Source organism: Callospermophilus lateralis, unplaced genomic scaffold (genome assembly GCF_048772815.1).
Source record: "Callospermophilus lateralis isolate mCalLat2 unplaced genomic scaffold, mCalLat2.hap1 Scaffold_279, whole genome shotgun sequence".
NCBI classification, from domain to species: Eukaryota; Metazoa; Chordata; class Mammalia; order Rodentia; family Sciuridae; genus Callospermophilus; species Callospermophilus lateralis.
In genome coordinates, this window is record NW_027513499.1 from 387,072 (window position 1) to 408,532 (window position 21,461).

A 21,461-nucleotide genomic window follows, 5' to 3' on the forward strand; every position below is an offset into this window, starting at 1 on the left:
GAGCTTAAGGCAGTATTACAGACTTTTGTGATGTTTAAAAATTCTGTATTTAATTTATTTTCCGATAGTCAGTATATAGTTAATGCTATAGTATCCCTTGAAGATGCTGGTAGGATTTCCCCTTCCTCTACTATTTTCTTTTTGCTTTCCACTATACAAAGTCTAATCTGGGACAGAAAAGATCCATTCTTTATAGGACATATCAGGGCACATACAGGATTGCCTGGAGCCCTTAGTTTGGGCAATGTTTTAGCAGATAAAACTACACATGACATACATATTTTCTCTACACTAGAAGAAGCTATAAATTTTCATAAAAAGTTCCATGTCAATGCTAATACTTTACAAAAGCATTTTAAAATAACTAAGGAACAAGCTAGACAAATAATAAAACAATGTCAAAATTGTGTGACCTTTTTACCACAAGTTAATCTTGGAGTCAATCCTAAAGGATTGATACCTAACCATATTTGGCAGATGGACGTCACACACTTGCCAGAATTTGGAAAATTAAAATATTTGCATGTTACAGTTGATACTTCTTCTGGATTTTTGATGGTCTCCCTTCATGCCGGAGAAAAAACTAAAGATGTTATAGCTCATTGCTTACAAAATTTTGCCACTGTGGGCGTTCCATACAGTTAAAAACAGATAATGCCCCTGGTTATACTTCTACCTCTTTTAAACAATTTTGCTCATCATTTGGCATTACTCATATAACAGGAATCCCATACAATCCACAGGGACAAGGCATAGTTGAAAGAGCTCATCAAACTATTAAAATGTACTTATTAAAGCAAAAAGAAGGAATTGGGAAGGGGTATATATTCCCCAAAGATAAACTTAAAATAACCCTTTTTACTCTAAACTTTTTAAATTTGGACTCATCAGGGCTTAGTGCTGCGGAAAGGCATATGTGTCCAAAAAATGTATATAAGCCCAAGGTACTTTGGAAGGATATTCTAACAGGACAATGGAAAGGTCCTGACCCAGTAATTGTCTGGAGTCGGGGGTCTGTTTGTGTGTTTCCACAGGGAGAACAGCAGCCAATTTGGATTCCAGAGAGATTAACTAAGGTCCTGACCCAGTGATTGCCTGGAATCGGGGGTCTGTTTATGTGTTTCCACAGGGAGAACAGCAGCTGATTTGGATTCCAGACAGATTAACTAAAGCGATTTCTACAGACCAAAAAGAAGATGTGATATCCAGAACTCCAGTTTGGTTATTCTTACATCTGCGACAGAACCAGAATGCTTTTTTCAATATCTATTTTATTATTGCCCTTTCCCATATTTTTTTTTTTGAGCTCATACAGACCTAGGTTAATGTTTTGCTGATCAGTCCTATTTTTTGACTATAGAGTTTTTAAACATTGCAATGGAGATTTCACCTGAAAAAAGTTATAAGGCCTTTACTATTATGTTATGTGTCGTATGTATTATGTGTGCACACTTGTGTTTTGTGTTTGAATGTACGTATGTCCATATGTCATATATGATGAGCGCTCATGAAAAAATGGATCCAAATAATTTTTTTTTATTCACGTGATTTAAATGGTTTAATTTAAATTGGGTAAACAGCTGTTGAAGATTGTTTTATAATGTGAACAAAAAAGGAGGTTAACAGATCTGTTTGTTTACTTTCACCTTTCCTTTTCATTATATTTAATAATTCTCTTAAAGATAATGTAAATTGTTAAGAAAATTGTTTTCTTTTAGTGCCTTCTGGAATGTTACATAATTTTTTCTTTAGCCATTATTGCCAGAATTCCCATCTTCAGTGAAGACAATATAAATTGTTAAGAAAATTGTTTTCTTTTAGTGCCTTCTGGAATGTTATATAATGTTATATAATTTTTCTTTAGCCATTATTGCCAGAATTCCTATCTTCATCCCAGTGCATGAATACAAAGATAAAACCAATCTACAGCTTCTGCAATAGCCATCACTGAACTGCTTGCAGAACTTGCCTGGACTATGTATCACTTATATGCATTGTGAACTCACTTGTATGCATTGTGAACTATCTGTTGGTGCAGCGACTTCTGGTAGTGTTGGGGTATTTATGCTGATGGTGTCATCGGTGGTACAATTTTTCCAAAAGGAGCCGTCAGCTGGCTTGGTATATCTTCCTCCCTTCTGTTTGTCATGATCGTTCAGCTAAAATTTGGGGGCCAACAGAGGTGAGGCAAAGAACCTCACCCCCCCGCTGGTACAAAGACCTCTACACAGGTGTGGCTATATACTGGACTGGTAGTCAATGACGGGTAAGATCCAATTACTATGGTACCAACCTAAGACAGGAGGCTGACGCCTTGAGGTCAGCTCATCCGATAACGGGTAAGGACCATATGTACTATTGGACAACCTAAGGCAGGCACGGTCCCTAAGCCACGTGCTTGTTGTTTAAACAGAGAGGGGGAGATGTTGAGAGCCACAGCCGAAGGGGCCCCAGCAAACTTTCAGACTGACAGCTGATGATTGGCTCACAGCGGCCCCAGCAACATCTAGCTGATTGGCTCCTCTGCGGTGATGCTCATTGGGCTGTTTCCCTGCCCTTTCAGACCACGGAGCTGCTCATTGGGGGACTTTTTTGGCTCCGCCCATGCGACCCAGCCAATCGGCCTCAAGAGCAGGAGGATTGTGGGAGGAGGAGGTTGTTGGGGTGTGTGGCTTGTGGGAAGCCGGTGGTGGCAGTTGGGCTCTGAGGGTTTTTTCTTGAGGAGCTGTTTTGTTTATCTTGTGTGGTTCTAAAAATAAAGTTAGTTTCTTTTGACAAGTGGCTCCTGAATTGTGCCCAGCCGGACTGTGGCACGTATTCATGCCCATCTCCCTAGACATGTATTTAAAAAGTCCCCTTCCTCCTCCTTTCAACCTCACACGAACAAAGCAGGATGCAAAGTTGTTGCTGAAGTGCCCTCTTAACTCTATGACATAGAAAAAAACAAACTCAGAAAGATGAAGGAAATTAACCAAATGCTCACTGGCTCCTTTGGGATCGGTCGCCTGCAGGGCTAGAGGCAGTAGGAAGAGATTAAGAGGGCTTTATACTTTACTGTATTTGGGCATATTTTTCACAGTGATTATGACCTATAGTTGGGAAACAACAAAATAAACTTTAAATGTCACCTCTGTTCAAAATCTTTCTGCTGTTGCTTACTTTCTACATGACAAAATATAAATCCAGTGCCTGGGATTGACAGCCTTCTAAGGCCTGGTCCTCATCAGCAGGGCAGGCTGCAGGGCCTAGCAACCCATGAAGCCCGTGCTCAGAAGCCACCATGCTTCTGCTTTGCAGTGGCCATTTTGAGATTCTTAATAACTTTTGAACCAGGGTGTGACATTTTTATTTTGCCTGGTATCCTACAATTTATGTAACTGGTCCTGTTTATCAGTGTTTTTATCCAGTAACAGTCCAATTATTCAGAGCAGAGCAATGTAGATACCCTTTGAACTGCTGTGTGGAGGATAATTACAAGCCAGGCCATGTGTGCAGCATTGGGATGAGGGACATTCAACCTGGGGATGTGAAAGGGCAGGAGATATTCAGCAAATGGGTTCTGAGCATCTTGACCCCTCTTCTAGGCCCTAAGAATATAACTGTGAACAAAGCAGACCAACTCTATCCCTAGCTTAGTGCTGGCTGAGGGAAATAGAAAAGAAATAAATAATTATCTTTGCAGGTTAGTGCTATGAAGAAAAACACAACAGGAAGAGAGAGAGTGAGGGCTGGAGTGTGTGTGTGTGTGTGGGGGGCGGGTGGCTCACTGAACCCAAACAGAAGTCAATCAGTGCTGTGTTGACAGAAGCACAAATGCTGACACATTCATAGAAAATCATAGCAGGCTGCGAGTTTTGCCATGGTGGAAATCAGTAGTAGCACAAAGGTAAAGCTACCTGCCCAGCTACCCCTGGGCAGAGGAGGGGGTGGGAAGGGGCTGGATTTAGTCAACCTAGAATCACCTCTCTTTATTGTTTCCCTAACTCTCCAATCAGCAGAAACCACATCCTATTGACTATACCTCAGTAATTTTCCTTCCATTGTCACTACCATGGGCCAGATCACATCTTCATTTCCTCCTAATCATTGCAATAAACTCCATCTGTTTGTTTCTTCTCATGATATACACCCACCCACCCCGGGTGACCACATGGGTACTCTTGAGACTTCACCCTAAGTCTTGGTCTCCAGTCCCGACCTCTTTCCTGAATTCTAGATCTGAATATTCAACTGGCTTTATTCCTAAGGATGCCGAGCATATGAAAGAGGGAAGGTGTGGTTTGTGTTTCTCCATGCTGGACTCAGGTACCTCTCTTATTTGGGCCTTCCAAGGTGCCTGTCCAGGATACAAGAATACTGTGAGCAAGGCAAGAAAAAAACGAGGCAGAGATGGGAGAAGAGGGCTGCAAAGGCCTCCAGTGGCAAGCAGGGTTCTGCTCTCTGGTACCAGCCAGATATCTCACCTATACCTCAGAGGCCAAGCTGCCTGCCTGCTATGTCCTGCTGTGCTATCTCTAGTGCCTGCTCTGACCACAAGACTCTGGGTTCCTCTACTCTGATGAGGTCCTTGAGGGGCAGACAGGACAGGAAGAGACTGGGGAAATTTCCTCCACCCTGGACTCAGCATGATAGTTTGGCTTTTCAAGAAAGCCCAATTCATCAGCCTCCCTGTGCTACCAGGACCTGAGGATGCTTGGAAAGTTCTCTTGAGATTGAACAGAACATCAGTATGTTACAGCAGTATTACCAGAACTTTCCACATGGGAAGTCAAATTGTCCTTAGGAGCTTGTGGTGAACATAGAAAATCACAAGTGGCATTCCACACTTATTCTGGGGCACAGGAAGATAAGAGCTTAACATTTGTTATGTATACCCCCAATTAACTTTTGTGCCCACTTTACAGATGAAGAGACTGAGACTCTGAAATGCTAGGTAAGCTTGCTCACACTTAACAGAGCCAGTAATTAGCAGAGCTGAGAATCAAATTCAGGACTTTGGCAGCACCAACTGCTTTTTTAACCACTGACAGATACTGAATAGATGGTGTTGCCATAGAGAAAAAGAGTGATGAGCTTTTGTGTGAGTCAAGTTGATGTTTTTTTTTTTTTTTTTTTTTTTTTTGCAGGCAGGTATTCACAGACATTTATTTTAAACCATGGAGGCAACTCTGCATGAGAGTCTTAACGTTGGTAATGGCTACATGTATATATTAGAGGTTAGAGGGCGGCACAGTGGGGAAATGAGCAGAGTGAACACACAAGGCTCAGCAGCAATTAATGGAGGGCTGGATGCAGGCATCTCAACATCACAGGACCTTCTTGCTCAGACCACTTCATCAGGAGGTCAATTTCAGGACTGGTTGGGTTGGTTGGGGGAATCAGTGGCATATAGCACGGGAGGCTGGCCAGAACCACCCTGGAGAGAGCTGGTCCAGCTTCAGGCTTATGACATCCTCAGCCTGACCCCTCAGAGAATCTCATTCCAGAAAAAGGAAAAAGAAACCATAAAGTAACATGCCTGCTGCAGCCAGGTCCAGATGTGGGCCACAGCCTGACGGCCGGGCAGCATGGAAAAGCAACCCTGGTTATGAACACAGTGGTGGGCAGGTACTGATGTGGGGCTAGCTAGCACCTTCCCTGTCGTCCAGTTAGGAAAAGTTTTTATACTTTCTATATAAAGATTTTCTTTTGCAATTTGACAGTACCTTGAAAAACAAACTCATTTAAAAAGCAAGGCAAATGGCATATAAGACATGAGTATTTGAGAACAACGGCTAACAGCGACACAAGTGTTTTGGTCCATTCTTCATATTGGTGTATGCTATTGACAGACAGCTGACCTTCATTTAAGTGATTGCAAAATATATATGAGAAATGCTTTTTTTTAAACAAGATTCCTCTTTTTTGAGTTATAGCTCCCCTCTCATGCATCCTAGAGAACCAAGGGAATTTTTAAAAAATCATAAATATCAAGGACAATTTCCAAATCTAACTTTTGAACCAACTGGAAATTCTTAGACACTTCTCCCAAGGAAGTCAAATACTCTGGACTCAATAAAGGTGAATATTTTGAGGTATTTATTTTTAATGAGATGGTACCATGATTAATTTCCACCTTCACCATTTTTTTTTTCTAAAACCAAACCTATCAGGCTCTAGACAGAAAAATTCAGAAAGCAATGCATTTGATGTGACAGAAACCAAAAAAGGTATGGTGATATGCTCGCATGTGTCTGAGTGACATCAGCCATGTGACTAGTACCCGTTTAGGTTAGTCCAGTAATAAAGAACATTCACAGAATCATGAAATCACAAGATTAGAAGGGACTTTAAGAAGGACTATCAAATTCATATTTCACTCAAAGTTTTAATCTCCTTTTCAACATCTCTGACAAGGGCTATCTACTGTTAAAAACTCCCTTGAATTAGAAAATATAAGGGAGGGACTCTACTCCAATTGGCACAGGTCTAATTTTTAGATACTGCTACCAGGTTAGAACCAAAGAAGCTTCTTGGTGGAAAGGCTAATGTGTAGGTAGAACTATCAACTAAAACCACTGAGGGTTTGATATGTGGTTCCTGGTTGTAAAGCTAAGCTAAAGATTAAATGTAAACATAGATGTTCTAGAATTCAGTTATGGACATATGATACGTGAGTCTTAAAAAAGGGCAAAAAATGTAATAGCAAGAAATAGCTGTTCCAAGCCCTGTCACGTGCTCCTGCCTCTGCAGAGAGGGTCCCTTAGATGGCGCTGTTGAGTGAGTTCCTTCCACTCTAAGTTGAGAAAGATCTTTCTATTTCACTTGGCAGGTGCCCCCCTGACGAGGCCCTTCCGCCTCTACCACATTGTACTACAATGACCTGTGACTTTTGAGAGTGGTCTGAGGCTGAAGACAGGGAGGGTATAGCAACTGCCTGTTCATGCCCTGTGACACTTAGTGCTGTGCCACAGTAGGGCAGGTCCAGACTTTCTCTTCTGTAAAGCAGAGCAGCTGAGTGCAGCCCACTTGTGGATGAGTCTGGATTCTTCCAGGCAAGGGCTGCACATGTAATGGTCCCTGTTCCACCTCACAGCCTCCAGTGAAAGCCAGTGCATCTTAATGACTTTGTCGGTTCCAGAAGTCAGTAACCATACCCTGGTTGCATCGAAATGCGCATGCACAATATTATGTTTACTGTCATGGAAGGTAGCTGTGGGTGCACGTTCTTCATCAGTGATGGCTTCATGGCAGCTATCACAGACTCTCACTTCAAACTCGAAGCCCATCAGGGGAATGGAGGAGCGCTTGGAGCTGCACTTGCCGCAGACAGCTTTCCCGCATTTGCGGCAATGGTGCTGTCTTAGGCCAATTTTCTTACTGTCCCACATTTGTTTGAAGTTCCAGAAGAAAGGCTGATCACACTTTTGGCAGGAATCGCTGTCCAGCCACTCAGGTGTCTCCTGCCTCTCCACATCCATGTTCCAGACGACTATGCCACCGTCACCACCACATGAGATGAGCTGTCGTGTGTGCTGTGCATAGGAGAGAGCCTGGACTTTGTCATTGTGTCCTTGGAGCTCAATGGCTGTTCCTTTTCTCCCGCCGATGTCCCACATGATGACAGAGTGATCTGAACTGCCCGAGAATAATACCCGCTGGACTGGGTCCCAACAGAGAGCAGTCACCCCACCTGTGTGTCCTCTGAATGTTGTGACCAGGGTGCAGTTTTCTTGCTCCAGTTTGAGGATTGTTACTTGGCCTGAGTGGTCACCAATAAACACGTGCCGGGTTTCAACATCAAATTGCAGGCCTGAGGCCACAGCACTGGTGCGATAACCTCCAAGGCGCTGCCCACTCTCAGAGCAGTGCCAGGCAAACTGCTTGTCTTGTCCCGTGCTCAGCACCCACTCCAGCTCCAGGACAAACAGGACCATCGTCACTCTGCTCTGATGCGCTTGATAGTTTTTCACAGGAGTCATCTTGTTATAATCTTCTGACAAAATAAACTCTGAGATTGTACCATTGTCTAGACCTATGGACAGTCTTCTGGTTTCCGGGTTAAAAGACATGCATGAACATGGAGAAGGCATTGCATGGTATATGCTTGGCCAGTACTGCCCGCTGTCTCTCTTTAACCAAACACGAACTGTCCTGTCCTCTGAGACACTGATGACGCCCTCCTCTTTGGGCACGATCACAGCCATATTCACCACCTCTTGAGACCCCTCGATCCGCTGCAGCAGGATCGGCTTGCGGGTCAGCGGCTTGGGCTGGATTTCCGCCGCCATCGGAGGAGGGGGCGCGCCAGGGGCGCCGCCAACAACCGCGCCTCGGGGCCGGGCTGAGGAAATCGCTCGGGCACGGGCACCGGCACAGGCTGAGACAGGGACGCTGGCTGGCCGGAGCGGGATGCCGGGGACCCGCAATCATAGCCTGGCCGCCTCGCCCGGGAACGACTCTGCTCTCCCGGCTTCGGGCACCAAAACCGCCACTACCCGGGATGCCACCGGGAGCCACCACCAGAAACTCAAGTTGATGTTTAACATAATACCCATGACAGTGCTGTGAAATACTATCGCAACCATACAGATGGGAAGGATTATTCTTGAAAATGCTCTCTCCCAAATGAATCTTTATAATCAGGGTTTTATGTTAAATGCACTAGGTGAGAGCTACTTTTTAAAGAACTCCTCCTGTAAAGCAAGTAAATGATTTTGTTTTTGAAAATGCATAATCAACCCTGATTTACTTACGACATAGTAAATCTCCTGAAGTCAGAAACATACTATCTGGGGCCAAGTAGACCTCCGTTTCCGTTTGTGATCAACACAGCCATGCTGCTTTAGTCAGGAGTCACCTGGTCTCAGTCTTCCTTATCTGCAAAGCAGAGATGGGCATCTCTACCTCAAAGGACTTTTTAAGGAAAAGTGGAAGAAATGGTATAATGTGCTTAGCATGGACCCTGCATATGGTAGCACAAATTTTATTTATTTTTTTTATTTTTGGGGAGAATCCAATTTGCTGTGCAGTTCAGCTATTGCAGCTGCCTATTTCATTATGACCACCACTATCATCATCATCATCATCATCATCATTATCATTTTTATTCAGCTATCTGAGTGAGCTATTCAATTTGCTATGATGATGATGTTGATAACACAGATATTCATTTGCTGTCTGATTTAATTCTTGCATTGTAATAAAACCCTAACCCTAATGTTGACTTTGGCAGTCACCACACTCCTGGGGTCCAGACCATACTGCACTCTCGTGGTTTCCCCCTTCCTCGGCTCTCTTTGTCTTGGAGCCAGGCACAAACTAGACATGCTGTGAAGGCAGTTGCATTCCTTTGTACCCAAGGGGCATCCATCTTTCCTGCTTGGCCTAGGAGGCAGGTGGCTATTTTCAAGGCTGATTTGGACCCCGTCTTGTGTCAGACAATTGCAGTCTCTAGGAGAGGCTAATGTTTTGATGTTATGAGTGTGACTGGGCCTTGCCTTGTCACACAGCTAAGCAGCCTCTACCGGAGGGGCTTTCTGGGGCTGTTCTCTGAGCACTAACAGGTGATGGTGACCAGACAAAGCTTTGGCTCAATCAAGGTTCCACTTCCCTTAAGGATTCTTGGGAAGAATCTCAACCAAGTTTCTCACTGCCTCAAAGTTCAAGACAACTGGCAAGTGTGGCTCTTTACACATTCTCCCTGGAGAGTGGCAGCCACTTTCCTTGCTATCTGCAGGGCTGAAAGCCACTTGGAAGGGTCAGTAAGGCCAGCCCAGCTCTGCCTTGTCTTAGTTTTGTGATCTTAGGCAACTTCCTAAACCTCAGTTTCTTCATTCATAAAACAAGAACTACCAACTTCCCAAGGGTAAGTGAAGGTTAAATGGGAGAAATCATCATTTGCTATCACCAAACTTTTTTTCCCATTCCCCTTCTGTTTTAGTCAGATTTTTTTTGTCTGCTATGACTAAAGGATCCCAGCACAACTACAGAGGAGGAAAAGTTTATTTCAGGGCTCACAGTTTCAGAGGTCTTAGTCCATAGAAGACCAGCTTCATTCCTTGGGGCTTAAGGGGAGGCAGAAAAATGGTGGAAGAGTGTGGAAGAGTGTGGCAGAGAGAAGCAGCTCACATGGTTATCAGAAACTCTCCAGATACAAATATATACCCAAAGCCATGCTCTAATTCCCAGCTCCTCCAGCCACACCCTACCACATCAGCTACCACTCAGTCAATCTCTGTCAGGGGATTAAATCACTGACTGGGTTAAGACTCTTACAACCTGATCATTTCTCCCCTGAACCTTCTTGAATTGTCTCACACCTGAGCTTTTTGGGAACACTTCACATCCAAACCATAACACCTTCCCTTCAGACTTATCTGTGCAGGTAAGAACATGGAAAAGAGGACGCTGGGTAAGAAAATGGGTAGATGATGAAGGGAAGAAAATGAAACACTTTGGAATAGGTTCTGTGTGTCAGACGCTGTGCTAAGCCCTTTACAGGTGCTGTTTTATGCCATCCTCAGAATGACTCTGGAGGGCAGATACACCAAATCCCCTTTTTAAAAAAATGAGACAAAATACACACAACCAAATATTTACCATTCTTGGACATTTCAAGGGGACAGTTAACTGGTAAAAAGAAATTCACATTGTCATGCCACCATCATGGCCATCCCTCTATAGATCACTTGCAGCTTATAGAAGAGAAACTGGACCCATTAGACAAGAAGCCCCATTCCTTCTCCCTCCAGCCCCTGGCAACCACTTTTCCACTTCCTGCCTCTATGGATTTGACTACACTTTGCTGCCTCACACAAATAGAATCACATAGTATTTGTCTTTTTGTGACTGGCTTATTTCACTTACATAATGTCCTCAAGGTTATAGCATATGTCAGAACTCATGTTTTTAAGGCTGAATAATATCCTGTGGCATAGATATACCATATTTTGCTTATCCATTTGTCTGCCAAGGGACACTTGGGTTACTCCCACCTTTGGCTTGGGAATTATGCTACTCTGAACATCAATATGCAGATATCTCTTTAAGAACCCACTTTTACTTCTTTTGGGTATAGACTCAGAAGTAGAATTGTTGGATCATATAGTAATTCTGTTTTTTCTTTTTCTTTCTTTCTTTTTTTTTTTGCAGAATTGCCATACACCTATACCATTTTACCTAATCCATTTTTAGAGAAGATAAAATGGAGGTTCTGAGGCTAAGCAGTGTGCATGAGGTCACACAGTTAAGGAAGTGGCAGTTGGATACACTCTGGGTCAACGTGTCCAATTGAGTTACAATTCCCAAAGCCAGGGTTCAGTCAGGCAGCAGAATCACACACCACACTTCTTAACTATATAGATTTTTGGACTTCCAGGTCTAGAGAAATATAATCATTAGGAAAGTGGCCCAGGAGTCTGTATTTTTAAAGCAACTAGAACCAACAAGCAAAGGAACCAATAGAATCCTGGTTGGTGGGTTTTCTGGTGGGTGTCTAGGTTTGGTAATCATTATTAATGATTGTGATAATTTTTCATTTTCCTCCTAGTTGTTATCCAAATCGCTGTCATTACCAGTCCATACCAGATCAGCTTGTGACATGCAAACATCTGGAAGCAGTGGGAACGTAAGGGTTACTCAGGAAGCCTCCACACTGCACACGCTCTCCAACAACTGCTGGCTTTCACAGGGCGACACATTCAATATTCTAATCAACAAGGCATCAGCCAGGCGCCTGCCCAGACCTTTCTTAGATTCCTGACTAACACTCATTAAGCAGCCCAAGTCAATGCGTTCCTGAGTAAGTGTGTGTACAGGCAGGCTGTTAGTATTTCAACCTCATTAGTGAGTTGAAGCCCTAAGAGGCAATAGCCACAGAAGCCCCTTGTCCTATAGGGTGAGTTTCTTCACACCCCCATGTTGCCTGCACACCCTTCTGACTTCTCCCAACCATCCTCTCCAGATTTGCATCCCCTACTGGGCCTGGATGAAGGCACAGAACTTCCAAGGCAGTGAGTCCAAATGGCTGGATAACCAGCTCAAGTAAACAGGCTGCCTGTATCCCAGAACCGACTTTGAATTATCTACCTCGGCCTGACATGCTCAGCTGGCACCAGGCCACAGGCCCAGCTCCCGAGTCCAACTGTCTGGGTCCCCTCCCCCATCAATACCCTTGATAAAAGCCAGACAAGGCTTTGGGGCCTTGGGAAGGAGGCATCACAGGCAATCTTCCCAGCACAAAGCCCTCATTGTTGGAGGAGGAAGGCATGGGAGAGGCAAGGGAGTGCTTATCTATTGTCAAGGATGGACAGCTGAAAGGACTGCAGTGAAAAATGACCTTTTAAACTAACAGATGGGGGAATATGCAAAATATGTAACTAGGACCATCTCCTTCCCTGCAACAGAAATAGCTGGGACCTTCTCTGCAAATGCTCTCTCACACATTGACATGTGCACACACTTATTATTGTGCTTAAACTTGATCAAGAAACAAATGTTAAACACACTCATCCATCCATCCATCCATTCATCCATTGCTTGTTTGTTTATTCAAACATTAATTTAATGCCTATCATAGGCAAGAACTATGCTGGAAGAAACAATAATGTAGCTCAGAGATTTTTAACTGGGGAACACATCATTGCTGGCAGGATTTGGGAAACTCTCTGTTGTCTCATCAAGTGTTGACTATATATGAATCAATATCTTGCACAATATAGGGACTATTATGATGAATACACATGGATGTAAAACATTACTGAATTTATCGCAGCTTTCTGTCATTGTATATTTTCTCAACAATGAAAGTAAAAAGAATAAGTGCTAACCACTAGGAGATTTGGGACATGCTCTAGGCAAACAGTAGTGCAGACCCACAATGTATGGATTCATGAATGGAGATGGCAGATAATAACTGCAATCACCACTATAGTTACTGACTACATGACCTTCTATATGTTGGGCATTACTCTAAGTGCATTGCTTGCTAATCTCCAAATAAATCTAGAAGAGAGCCATGGTTATTATGCCATTTTGCAGATGAGAAAACAGAGGCATGGAGAGCTTATGCAGCTTGCTCAAGGTCACACATGAGTAATGGAAGAGCTGAACTATAAACTCAGGAACGATGGCTCCAGAGTTAGTGCTTTCAACTATGTCATCATAGGCATGATCATATTGTCCAAAACACCCTCATCTAAAAGACGGGGAGACTGAGATTTAGAGAGGCCATATGACATGCCCAGTGTCATAAAGGGAGTTCTTGAGGGAGCTGGGGTAGGAACTAAGCTTTCCCGTCTTCTGTTCTAGTTTCATTTTTGTTTAAGTAAGCCAGACATCATCCTAAGTGGAAGTGAAATTACCTGGGCTTAGGGACAAAAGAAAGGAAGAAGACGCTGGAGGTCAAGGTAAGATAAATGCGCAAAATAACTGGGGCCCAGTTATCTTGCCCTTACTTTGCCTAGGATTTCATTTGGAGAAAATTTTGACACATGGAAGGAAGACTCAGGCTGTACTGAAGGGGTCAGGGCTCAGCGCTCCCAGCTCACTGAGCTTCATTTTACGTACAAAAGAGCATTCCTTGCAGCAGCCCTGTTCTTCCTGGCTGACACAGACTTCATTTCTCTCTAATTAGCATCTCACAGCCACAGTGCCAGGAAACACCAGGAATGAAGGCCTGTTCCTCTGAGCAAGTGGTGTCCAATTAAGCCCTAGTAATCTGTCTTTGGCCACTACAGCCACGCCAGACTGAGAGGTTGGCTCAGGAATCACCGTTTGTTGGAAGAAAGGTCTTTGGGAGACAGCAGGTGTCCATGGGAAGAGTTTAGAGTCTAACAATCCTGGATAGGAATTCTGCATCTATTGGACACTGACTGTGTGACCATGGATAAATTTCCCAACTACTCTGGGATAAGTTTCTGGATCTATAAACTGAGGATAACACCTTCCGTGTTTATGAGTGAACGTATGTAGAGCACTTGGCACATTTTTGCTCTGAAAAAATGATGGTATAAGAATAGATTAATGTTATCCAAACCCTTTATCATAGAAGAACCACTTTTTATTTTCCATAAAGAAAATCTAACATTAAATTCCAAGGTCTAAGAGAGTGAAAAGGTGGCTGCTGGGTTGACGGGGGTGGAGGGGAGTTGGGTCTGCCTATCTTTCCCTTTTCTTCCCACAGTGAGCCTTGGGTTTCCTCCAGGGAACACAATTTGACCAAATAATTGCTAGTCCCCTTTCCACTGTAATTAAGAAAAAGAAAGAAAAGAAATAAGAAAGGAAGAAAGGAAGAAAGGGAAGAAGGAAGGAAGGGAAGAAAGGAGGAAGAGAGCATGCTCTTGTTCATGTCTCGGGGAGGAGGCTGACATTTGTTAGCATGGTTGCTTGGGCTTTTAGTCCAGTAGAGAAGTCAGAGTCTGAACAGCTAACTGGAAGACTGACAGGTAATTTTTAAAGGCATTTTTTGTCTCCCATGGGAACACAATGCAGGGGTTCTGATTTAGCTTAGTGATCAGGAGTTTGGGGCTTAGAAGATAAAGTGAAAGAAGACAGCTGCTTGCATTATCACGCAGTACTGAGAAGGGATTTGCCTCATGACATTTTGGAGAAGGCATCACTAGGTCTTGCTGACTGATAGGATATAGGGTGATGACAATGAAGGGTGCTATCAAAGATGATACCCATGCTTCTGCCTGTAAACCAGGTGGCAGGCTGAAAGTAGGGGTTTAAAGAACAAGCTTCCACTAGCTCCATTATCAGTTCTAACAAGATCCCTCCTGTGCCCTGTGTTCCTACTTACACAACTGTCCATCATCCCCCTAGGGAGACCAAGGCAGGAGGGACTGATTCCCACCATGTGCCAGGAACAACATTAAGGTCAGGAGAACTCCACATAGCCTACAAAAGCATCTGTAGGCAGAAGTGTTTCTGGAAAGTGCAGCATCTGCTTGCAGTAAGTTAATAATAGATGTGCTGGAGTCCCTTGGAGGTGCTTACCCAGCCTGTGTGGTTGAGCACAAAGAACCAGGAATGAAACCAGAGCCCTCCTCCCACAGCCCTGGCTACCAAAATGAAGAAGCTTCATCCGGGTTCTTCCCCATGCTGAGGGGGAACCAATGGGGAGACTACCATGCTCAGGACCCAGACAAAGGCCCTGGAGGCAGCCATTGGAGGGAGCCAAGATAAGACGGGCTATGCTTCCACAGAGCCCCGCTTCGGCCAGGTCCTTTCCCAGACATAGGGACACATTCCATCCTGGGTGCCCTGTATTAAAAGGTTAAGGCGACTTTTCCGATAAACCAGCTGGGAAATAACAGAGCTGGGATCCACACCCACACTGTCTGGCTCATGCCCTTTGACCATGCTGCTCTTGCTGCCTCTTATTGCCTTTTCCTAAACTGTTAAGATGGGGGAAGGGAATCAAGAGAGAGAGAAGATGCTCTGTGAAACCGCTAGACGTCCCCTGAAGTGTCACGGGCACATATACCCTCTGTCTCCTGCCCCTGCTGAGACCTCTTCTCACCAGGCACACATGGCAGCCATTCCTCCACTGATCGACCTTCACCTGGGAATGTACAGTGACCAGACCTGGTGCCTAGGCTCCGACTGGGCCTTGTGTAGTGGGAGCACAATTTTCCTCGCTGGGGAAGCCTGTCCCCTCTCCTTGCTTAGAGCTCCAAACCAGTCTTTTGACCTTTCTCCAGGACAGAATTTCCCAGTGGAAGAACAGAGGGATCTGAATGCCAGGTTCTGGGGCAAATGATTTTGGGAAACATTAGACTTCTCTCTGCAGGCCTGCTCAGAGCCTTTAGTGTGCTATGAATGGCCTTGAGATCTATCAAAAGGGATTCAGTGTGCAGTGTCTCTGAGATCACTCAATAAAGAAATCTTCCCACTTAAAAAAAAATAAATAATTTTGTAGTCTTGATGTATCACAGAACACAGTTGGGACATCTTGTCCTAGAATAATAACTACTATGTCCAGTTTGTGTTGGGCTTTGACCATTGGCCCACTGGCAGGTCCGTGAGGCTAGGGACTCTCTGCCTCCTCTATCCAGCTCCTGAGTTCAGCCTGGCCTACATCAGAATGGGCCGCTGAAGGTTTTCTCCAAAGATGGCATAAGCCAGTGCCATAAAACAAAATTCTAGGACTGCACCAACATTCATAGCAGTGTCTGCCTACATCTCTTATTCTGTCTCCAAGGCGACAGGCATTTCCTGCCTCTGAGTCTCAGGCAAGCTTTCCCCCTCCCCTGGACACTCCTTATTGGGGAATGAGGCCCTTCATCTGCTCTGCCCACCTCTGTTGCACCCTCCCCCACTTTTCTACACATACTCTCTCCACTATAACTCCTGGAACTTCAGGCAGTTTCCAGAAGGTGAATTGGTGGCTGGTCCGTAGCAGCCTTACCTGTGCACCTGTGTGGGTGGGGATGTGATCTGAGTTAGGAGCTCCCATGTATTTGTGGTGGGTCATAAACAGGACAGTGGCAAGCCACTAATGTCATCTACCTTCCTACTAAAGATGTTTCCAGGTGCTAAGCCACTTAAAATCTATACAACACATGAAGAACTGACCATTTGTTTGAGGAGACAAATATGTTTCATCTGATTTAAGCATAATGTGATTATACACATATCGAACATTTCAAGCTCAGCGACAGAGCACTTGCCTAGCATATGTGAGGCACTGGGTTCAATCCTTAGCACCACATAAAACAAATAAAATAAAGGTTTTGTGTCCATCTACAACAACAACAACAAAACACACACACACAAAAAAAATCAAACATTACATGGTATCCCGCTAATATGTACAACATTTATATTTATGTGTATCAGTAAAAAAGATGAATAAAATCTGCACCACAATTTTCTCTTCTGGGAAGCTCTACCTGACAGAGACAGGGCTGCATCTCGCCTTGTTTTTGTGCCCTGGGAGCCTGGAGGCCCTCATCCCCCCCCCAGAAGAGCCTGCAGAATGGACTCACAATTCTGTAACAAAGCAAAGTACAAAGGTAACACAGAAACATCACTTCGTTGGATCTTAGTCTCCCAAAGTGTTTTCTTCACAGTTTTCCAACTTCTGAAACCATCACACAGTGTTGACACAACAGGCCTTCCACACAAATGGAAAAGTGATTGGTACAATGGTGTTTCCAGAGCTCTGAAAGAAGCAGATCAAGATGGAAGAAGCAGGAAGGAGGAGGGAGGGGTTGTGGGGAGCTGGAACCAGACCACTGTAGAGGTAGCTGGGTTTCTGATTCTGTCTGTGGGTGGGAAAACAATTGCTCCCCTTGTATAGGGCTGCCTCTCAAAGATCAGGGTGCCAGCCAGGGCCTCCCCATCTGAATGCACCATTCTGCTCTTCCCCACAGGTGGTAAGTCCTGCAGCAGGTTCAGTAGCAGCAGGACACCTAGAAGCTTCTCCCTAGTTCTGTGCTTCTTTCAGCTCTGCTCCTAATCCCTCTTCTCTAGGTCTCAGATTCCTCTCCTGAAAAGCAGAGGGTTGGATCCCTCAGTGGCTCTTGTTTTCTCCCCACGACACGGTGAGAAGTGCACTGGACATGTTGGCATAAACATTCACAGTTAGGAGATAGGTAACCCAGGTTTCACTTAACAAGGCTGAACTTATGACTGGCTCTATGTTCTCCTCCATTATATTGACTTATAAACTTTTATTGAAGTATAACACATATAGAGGGTACCTTTTTATAATTGAACAGCTTGATATATTTTCACAAATTGAAAACACCCATGTAAACAGACCCAGATCAAGATACAGAACAATCCTAGGAAGCCCCTTCATGCTCCTTCTGCCACCCCAGACCCTCCCTTAAGGGTAGCTACTACCAGGACTTCTCACAACATACTTTGTTTGCCCTGTTTTTGTTCTTTATCAAATGTAGTTGAAAAGTATCTTTGTGCCTGGATTTTCATTCAAGTTTATGTTTCTGAGGGTCATCAGTGTGGCTGTGTGTAATATCCCACCACGTGAATATGCTACACTTTTAAATCCATTCAGCTGCTCATGGCCAAGTGCTCTGATGCACATATGTGTGCATATCTCACGGGTTTATATCATGGAGTAGAACGGCTTGTGTGCATATGTTCAGCTGTAGTTGATATGGCCAAACAGTTTTCCAAAGTCATTATACCATCTCACCCAGCAGTGTGTGAGGGTTCCAGTGGTTCAATGTCTTTGCCAACACTAGGTAAAGGCAATCTTATTCCTTGCAGCCTTTTGAATGGGTGCATAGAGGAATTTTACTGTAGTTTTAATTTGTGATTCCATGGAGAATAATGATTTTGTATGCTTTTGGCTATTTGGATATCCTCTTTTGTAAAGTATCTGAGTCTTTTGCTAATTTTTCTATTAGGATATCTGTCTTATAAGAGTTTCTTCTTTTTTTTCCTCCTATATAGATTTTGGATAAGAAATCTCTATTGAATACAATGCAAATATCTTTGCTCACTCTATGGGTTACTCTGTTTCACTTTATTTAATGATCATCTTGAACTACCAAATTAATTTCATGACCTGCAAATGGATCCTAACCCATAGTTTGAAAAACACAGCAATAGACAATTGAGCAGTCTTTCCTCAGTCTGGACACCCCTGGATGGGGTATCATTTCTAGCCAGTGGCATCAAAGTAACTTTTAGCTGGATACTTCTGTATCCATAGTCAGTAGCCAACTGGAGAACACGTTAGCTATATTGAATTAAAAAAAAAAATCCTGTTCTGTACCTTAAATGACAGCAGTTTCCTATTCTCTTGGATTTAAAATTTGCTAGCCTCACAGCCCCAATTGAAAAAGGGGGCTTAGAAGGATATCTGAGGTGTAGGGTCTCTCTGGAATGAGCCCTTTCAGAAAGGCCAGAGTTCTATTTGCCCACATGGACTCTCCATCTACCCAGGTCCCTGGGTCCTCAGGGGCAGGGTTTTGAGGAAGTGGAATTCTTTCAGGGGATCTTGGTAAAAAGATTTATCCAATAGATTAAGATGACATTTCCTAAATTCTGGCAAGAAGAAGGCTCTCCCATGCCCTGGGTACTTTCTTAGTGTGAAGGGTAGAATCAATATAGGGTCCTCCCATTACTTTAAAGTAGCCCTTTTCATGGACTTTAAACTTCAAGAAGGCAGGGACTGTACCACTCTTGTCAAATAGGGTAACCAAGGTCACACAACTAAGCTAAGTGCGCCCAGTTTATCATAGAGCCAGATTAACTGGTTTGATGGCCCATGTTTTCATTCCTGTGTAATACTGCTTACAGGCAACTAGGCACTGTGTAAAGAGTGATCATATTCAAACGAACAGAAGTTTTCACATACAGACACACACGTATGCACATACACATGCTTAAACACACATGTGCACACACACAGTTGGGTGCCAGGACAAGCCCCCCGCCACACACACACTGACATTTTACTCAGATTTGTAGATTGGAGTCTGCTGGTTCATTACACACTTAATTTCTGCGTTTGGACCTCTCCCCTGATTTCCAAAGTATCAAAATAGTACATATGCACAAATAACACAAAAACCCATTAAATTGTGGGGCATTTATATTCACAATCAATTGCTTATCTGATGCTCTCAACCAGTCTTCTGAACAGATATCAATATGCGATGATTGACAAGGTCTCCCGGGCTGGTGGTCCAGGAGCCTCATTCCAGGGACAACAGTCCTTGCTGTCCAGGTCTGGAGCTGTGGCAGTGCTAGCTTGTGGCAGAAATGCAGCTCTGCATACCCACTCTGAAAGTTTCCCCTTAACTATACATTTCCATAGCAACCAATCCCTTCTTGTCAGATTCTGAGAAGTAGAGCTTTAACCTCATGAACTTTCTGGAGTTGGGTTTACATTTGGATGAGAGTTTATGGGATGTGGACATTTCTCCCCTATCCCTAATAAGCATGCCACATCTTATCTTTTCTCCTCTCATTAGAGCCTCTACCACCTCTTGTCCTCTCTTCTGGCTGAAGGTAAAGAGTTCTATCACTGTAATAACAGGAGGGACTGCCATTTACTGAGCATTTCCTATCTACTGTGTACTATGAGCTATATAATATACTTACTCTAGTGCATCTCCATACAGATCCTTGGCACCATGTGTTAACATCCTTATTTCATATGTGAAGAAATAAATGCTCAGAAATGAGAAGTGACAGTGACAGCTACTAGTCAGCAAGTGATAGAGCTGGGATTGGACCCAGGTCCCACTGATCCCCAAGTCCTGGCTCACTCCAGTGCCTGGACAGTGAGAAGCAGCAACTTCCTTTCTGTGTCAACAAAACCATCCTCTGGAGGTGCAAGGCACCTCAGGGATCATCTTATCCTACCTTCCTGGTTTGCTTGAGTTCAGAATAACAAAGTGACTTTCCTGAGGGCACAGAAAGTATGGAGCTAGGACTGGAACCCAGGCCTGCTTCTTGGGTTTACGTGCCTCAGATTCTCATGAGTCTACCTGGCAAGTGACAGTGGCTATGCTTGGGCTGTGTTCCAGGATGGCACCTCTGTTTTTAGGAAACATTGACTGGATTGGAGAGAAGGTGAGCAGAGCAAGAGCTGTTCTTGAAGTGCAGCTATGAAGAATTACTAGAACAACAAGAACAAGAACAAGAAAAGATCTCAAGGATGGACATGCTCTGGATGCCCCACCATTTTTAGAACTATCTGATAGAGAAGAAATAGGCTTGGCAAGATGTGAGGAGGAGAAGATTTTTAATCCAGATAATGAAGAGCTCTTTAAAAGGCCTAAATGTGGGGAGACATCAACTTCACTATCAGTCCTGGGAGCTTTCCAAGCACAGCCCAGGGCCCACAGGGATGTTGGTCAAGCTCTCCAGCATCCAGGAGGGAATGGTCCACAACTCTAAGACCCTTTTATCTCTAAGATTCCATGAGCCTTTGAAATGTATAAAAATAATTAGAGCAGTAATCCTGTATTCTTTGCTCATTGTTCTTATTTTAAAAACCCTTTATTATAAAATAAATGGAGATAAAGTCTACCTATTAGTGCATATTTAAGAGATAGAGGGAAAAAAAGCACCCATAACATTAACTTAAATCATGAATACTCTCTGAAGTGTAAAAGAAAAAAATCAACTCACTTTTCTTTAAATCTTCTTAAAAGGGTCTAAGAATAGTCCTTCAAATAATCCTTGAAGTACGCAATTTTAATTTGGACACATGGTAATTTCAGTCTACCTGTTGGAAGAGACAAGAGAGAAATCAGTCATTTTTTGACGAGGATGCTGATCTGACAAGCCGCAGAGAAGATTCAGGCAGCTTGAGGGGTGGGGCTGGGTGGGGGTGGGCAGGGGAGCTGCAGCTGAGCTTCCCCTAGGTGGATGGCTGGATTTTGAACTCAGAAGGAAGAGGCAAAGCAAGTAGCAACCAGCACAGTGCTTGGCACAAAGCAAATTCTCACTACAGAGGTAATGAGTGAAAGAATGGATGAACAGGTGTG

The 21,461-nt window shown here is 43.9% G+C and overlaps 1 pseudogene; it reads right to left on the reverse strand.

The window, feature by feature from the left end:
• Nucleotides 1-6,920: 6,920 nt before the first annotated feature.
• Nucleotides 6,921-8,437, reverse strand: LOC143387218 (WD repeat and FYVE domain-containing protein 2 pseudogene; annotated as a pseudogene).
• Between the last annotated feature and the right edge of the window lie 13,024 nt (nt 8,438-21,461).